At 40.8% G+C, this 5,904-nt stretch overlaps 1 pseudogene; it reads right to left on the minus strand.

The window, feature by feature from the left end:
- Positions 1-4,597: 4,597 nt before the first annotated feature.
- On the minus strand, positions 4,598-5,538 carry LOC126079173 (olfactory receptor 52P1-like; annotated as a pseudogene).
- Positions 5,539-5,904: the final 366 nt, after the last annotated feature.

Below are 5,904 nucleotides of genomic sequence, written 5' to 3' on the forward strand. Positions count from 1 at the left end.
TTAGAAAACACAAAATCTGAATGGAACTATACCCATTAACAGCTGACTTTGAAATAAAAAACACAAAGTAAATTTCAAGCTCAGATGTGTTTCCTGGGGAATTCTATCAAATTCTTAAGGAATAAACGAAACAAATTTTACATGAGCACTTTCAGAAAATGCAGTAGAAGGGAATACTTCCCCGTATACTTTATGAGGCAAGCAAAATACTAATATACAAAATTGATAAGGAAATTGCAAGAAAAAAATCACAAGACCAATATATTTCATGAAGATATACATATATGCTTATCAAAATATTAGCAAAGTGAACCCAACAATATATAAATATGATAATATATAATGACTAAGTGGTATTGTGTTAATGAGGAACCTGTATGTAGACCAAGAGGCAATCATTCGAACATAACAAAGGGGTGCTGTGTAGTTTAAAGTCAGGAAAGGCGTGCATCAGGTTTGCACATATTTCACCATATTTATTCAATCTGTATGCTGAGCAAATAACCTGAGAAGCTGGTCTGTATGAAGAAGAATGGGGCATCAGGATCGGAGGAAGATGCATTAACAACCTGTGATATGCAGATGACACAACTTTGCTTGCTAAAATGAAGAGGACTTGAAACATTTACTGAGGAAGATCAAAGACTATATCCTTCTGTATGGTTTACACCTCAACATAAAGAAAACAAAAATCCTCACAAGTGGACCAATAAGCAACATCATGATAAGCAGAGAAAAGATTGAAGATGTCAAGGATTTCATTTGTCAACGCTCATGGAAGCAGCTGTCAAGAAATCAAAAGCGCGTTGCATTGGGAAAATCTGCTGCCAAAGACCTCTTTAAAGTGTTAAAAAACAAAGATGTCACTTTAAGGACTAAGGTGTACCTGACCCAAGCCATGGTATTTTCAATCATCTCATATGTGTGTGAAAGCTGGACAATGAATAAGGAAGACCAAAGAAGAACAGATGCCTTTAATTATGGTGTTGGTGAAGAATATCGAATATATCATGGGCTGCCAGAACAATGAACAAATTTGTGTTGGAAGAAATACAGCCAGAATGCTCCTTAGAAGCGAGGAAGGAGAGACTGTCTCATGTACTTTGGACATGTTATCAGGAAGGACCAGTTCCCGGAGAAGGACATCATGCTTGGTAAAGTAGAAGGTCAGCGAAAAAGAGGAAGACCCTCAAGGAGATGGACTTACACAGTGGCTGCAACAATGGGCTCAGGCATAATGATCGTGAGGATGGTATACAACTGGGCAGTGTTTCATTCTGTTGTACATAGGCTCACTATGAATCGGAACCGACTCAACGACACCTAAAAGCAACAACAACAAGAAGTGGTATTTATACCAGGAATGCAAGGGAGTTTAACTTTTAAAATTTACCAAAAAACCAAAAACCAAACCAAGTGCCGTCGAGTCGATTCCGACTCATAACGACCCTATAGGACAGAGTAGAGCTGCCCCATAGAGTTTCCAAGGAGAGCCTGGAGGATTCGAACTGCTGACGCTTTGGTTAGCAGCTGTAGCACTTAACCACTACACCACCAGGGTTTCCATTTAAAAGTTAGGTCAATATAATTCATAGAATTAATGAATAAAGGAGAAAAATCATATGATTACCTAAGTATAGTTAGAAAAATTATTTGACTAAATTCAACAGCATTTTGGATAGAAACTTTCCATAACTAGAAATAGAAGGGTACATTGTCAACCTGAAAAGGGACATCTATGAAAAACATACAGTTAAATAATACTTGATGATCAAAGACTGAATGCTTTCCTTGTAAGATGAGGTACAAATTCAAGGATGTCTGTCTTACTACTTCTCTTCAACATTGTGTTGGAGGTCCCAGCCAGTGGAATAAGACAAGAAAAAGAAACCAAAAATCATACCTCAAAATCTATTTTTATTTTTTAGGAATTAGCACATTGAATCTAAAATTTATATGGGAATGTAAAGAGCCTAGGATAGCCCTAACCATTGCGGCAAGTACAGTGTTGGCAGACTTACAATACTTCATTTTGAGACTTTCTATAAAACTATAATTATCAAGACAATGTACTATTGACATAAAATAAACAAATCGATTAATGAAACGAAACAGAATTCAGGAGTACATCCACACATAAAGAGTTGATGATTATTGACAACATTGTCAAAGCAATTTAATTCAGAAAAGAATGGCTTTTAAACAAAACAATACTTGAACAACTGCACACCTATATGAGAAGGAACCTTGATCTCTGCTCATGCCATACAAAATTATCATTTGTGTTGGGTCATAGGCTTGAAATTATGACCTGTATTTATAAAGTACTAATTATAAACAAAATCAATAATTTGGACCTAAAACTAAAAATTTCTTTTTATCAAACAATACTAGTAAGAAAATCAAAATGCAAGCTAAAAATCAGATAGAATATTTTCACTACATATATCTAGCAAATAAGTTGTATTCAGACTATATAAACAGCTACTACAAGTCATCAAAAATCAGAAAACAATAAAAATGAGCAGAAGAATTGAACAAATGTTTCATAGAAGAGGCTATATGCACAGTCAGTAAACATATGAGAAGTAGCTCAATGTCATTAACCATCAGAAAAATGCAAATTAAAAGCACAATGAATAACTTTATGCTTACTAAAATGATTAAAATGAACAAATAATGCCAACATCAAGGGTTGGCCAAGATATTGGACAACCTGGGAGTAGTCATCCATCACTGGTGAGAGTACAGAGTGGTACTTTGGAAAACCATCTGGCAGAGTCCATTAAAGTCAAGCATACATCTATCCTGTGATCCAGTAATTCTAATTCTAGGTTAAAAAAATATTCATAGCAGCTTTATTCTGAGTAGACAAAAGTGGGAAACAGCCAAGATGTCCAAAAGGTAAGTGGTTTAACAAACTTTGGTATATTCATACAATCTAATGGAACACTACTCAGAGAGAGATAAAAAGGAAATGCATTTTTTTTTTTTTTTTTGAAATTTTACTGATACGCACAACGTGAATGAATCTCAAAAACATTATGTTGGGCCACAGAAGCTGGACACAGGAGAATACATTCCACATCATTTCATTATATGAACTTCTAGAACAGCAAATTGAATCCAAGGTGATCGAAATCAAACAGCGGGGGAGCAGAAGTATCGCATGGAAAGGGGCACAGGGAAGTTTCTGAGGTTATGAAGATATTCTGCATCTTGACTGTGGTGCTGGTTATACTGCTGTATACATGTGCCAGAGGTATTCAGTCTGTACACTTAATGTTGTTCTTCTGTGCTGTTACATTAATGACAACTTATAGAGACCCTACAGGACAAGTATAACTGTCCCATAGGGTTTCCTAGGATGTAATCTTTATAGGAGCAGATGGCTAGGACTTTCCTAGCTCCTGGTGGGTTTGAACCTTTTGGTCAGCACTGCTCTACCAGGGCCCCTCGTACACTTAATAGATACTTAATATATGTGCATTTTATTTCATATACCTCACTAAAAAAAGTGGTTTAGGAAAAAATTAAAGCCATAGCAAATATAGTCTCAAATAGGATGTAGCCAGTTTTCCTGACTTCTTCTACAGTTTGGGTTAACTATCTTGGGGAGTAGACTTTATTTGCCGATCTGTGGCCTTGGATTGTCTGGCAACCTGAGAAAATTGAGTCTACTAATCTTATGTGCACTGAGCCCTGGAGTGAAGGAAGAATCACTTCGATGACTTCAGGTTAGGTAATCTCGGAGAAGGTGGCTTTTCATACCCTTACAAAGGGGGGACAGGGCAAGGTGGGCCCTGGGACCTCATTTCTCCTGAACAAGTTAGGTGTCTTTATACCCACAGTTCCTGTGCTTACCCTAATCATAGTAATTTAATTCCGTTTGGCCAGTGTGTCCTTACATGTTTGTTTTCTCTAACAGTGAGTGGTCAATTTGAGAGGAGGACTTTTGGCCTCATCAAATCCATACACCTAGATTTTAGCAAAATATCTGACCCACAGTACATGCTCAGTGAATACATCAAAATTCATCTTCCAGAGAACCTTCCCAGAGTGACACTACACTTTGTTTCTTATTCCTTTGCACAGTTTGCCGTAATTCTTCTTCATTTCTTGTTGTCTCTATGGCCCATAACTTAGTGTTCTGTCTCTGTCTGTCTTATTTTGTGTGTGAATCCTAGTCAGACTCTGAGCTCACTGAGGAAGGTATCCATGTATCCCTATAAGAGTGGGAATACCTGCCTATGGATGAGAGGTTATTTTGTCAGACCAGTAGCTATATTTTTCTCATTTTACTAAAGTCTCCTGGAAGGTGGGAGACACATCAGAACAGCAGGGTAGGATTCTCTGGGGGGCTACCATCAAGCTGGTGGCCATACTATCCCTTAGACAGAGGTTCCTTGAGTGTTACACCCATATCTACCTCACAAGTAGGAATCACTTGGTGGTTTTTTCCCCCATCTGACTTGTGCTATGTCTCCACTGAAGGTGGGTTTCTGTCTTCTAGTCATGCAGGGAACCACAGGTCTCTCAAACATTGTCCAAGGCTGAGGGAAGGAGAGAGTAGAGTCCCAGGGCTGGGTTGAAGACTTTATGACTGAGCAGGGGCCCATTTCAGCAGTCGGATGGTTCCCTCCCGGATCTGCTTGGTCTTCATGCCATAGATGACGGGGTTAAGCATGGGTGGCACGACAAGGTAGAGGTCAGCCAGGAGGATGTGGATGTGCCGGGGCACATGCTGGCCAAAACGTTGTGTGTAGAATGAGAATAGCCCTGGTGTGTAGAAGAGTAGGATGACACCCAGGTGGGAACCACAAGTGCCAAAGGTCTTGGCCCTTGCCTCCTTGGAGGAGAGGCCTAACACAGCCCGCAGGATGAGTGTGTAGGAGACAGCGATGCAGATGGAGTCAGTGCCCACCACTAGTGTGGCAGCTGTGATGCCATAGATATTGTTCAGCTTTGTGTCCCCACAAGCCAGCTTTACCACTGCCATATGCTCACAGTAGGAGTGGGCTACCACTCGGCTACAGTAGCTCAACCGTGCCAGTAAGCAGGTGAGTGGGGTCATGAGCCCCAGGCCACGAAACACAGCAGCGGCCCCCAGCTTGCTTGCAGTCTCTGGGGGCAATAATGATCCATAGTGCAAAGGTCAGCAGATGGTCAAGTAGCGGTCAAAGGACTTGCTAGCAGGATGCCAGATTCTACAGCTGAGAAGCCATGGATAAAGAACATCTGGGCAGCACAAGCCCCAAAGGCGATCTCGGCAGCATTTGCCCAAAAGAGTGCTAGGAGCTTGGGCATGGTGGAGGTGCAGAGCACCAGGTCAATGGTGGACAGCATGCATAGGAACAGGTACATGGGCTGGTGCAGGGCAGGCTCTGAGCGTACCACCAGCAGCACTGCCATGTTGCTAAGTACTGCCAGAGCATACATGGCACAGAAGGGAAATGCAATCCAAAAGTGGGGTGACTCCAGGCCAGGAATTCCCATGAGCAGGAAGGAGGCTGAGTTCGGATGGCTGTGGTTTGTGTGTTTCAAGCAAGTGGACAGAGAAGACCTTACTGCCTTGCTCTGAGCCCTGGGAGGCCCTGAGAGATGAAATAACTGGGATTTATCCTCATGATTTGACTGAAACTAAAATGGCAGAAGGAAATATTTGAGTTAGACCTCATGAAAAACATTCAGAATGAGAAGATTGTAGGACATTGGCAAATGATGCAAGGCACGATGTGGGTTTACCATCACACAGGTTCAAAGGAGCCCTTGCCAATTCTATTTCAGTGATCTCTAGATTGTCAGGCAGCGTGTATGTGTGATGGCCGTGGAATCTGCTCCATGGAGAAGGTAAGGGGCTAGACACCTTTGCAGCTTTTTTCTTTCTGCCTGTAAACTCTAGTA

Source organism: Elephas maximus, chromosome 7 (genome assembly GCF_024166365.1).
Source record: "Elephas maximus indicus isolate mEleMax1 chromosome 7, mEleMax1 primary haplotype, whole genome shotgun sequence".
Lineage (NCBI taxonomy): Eukaryota > Metazoa > Chordata > Mammalia > Proboscidea > Elephantidae > Elephas > Elephas maximus.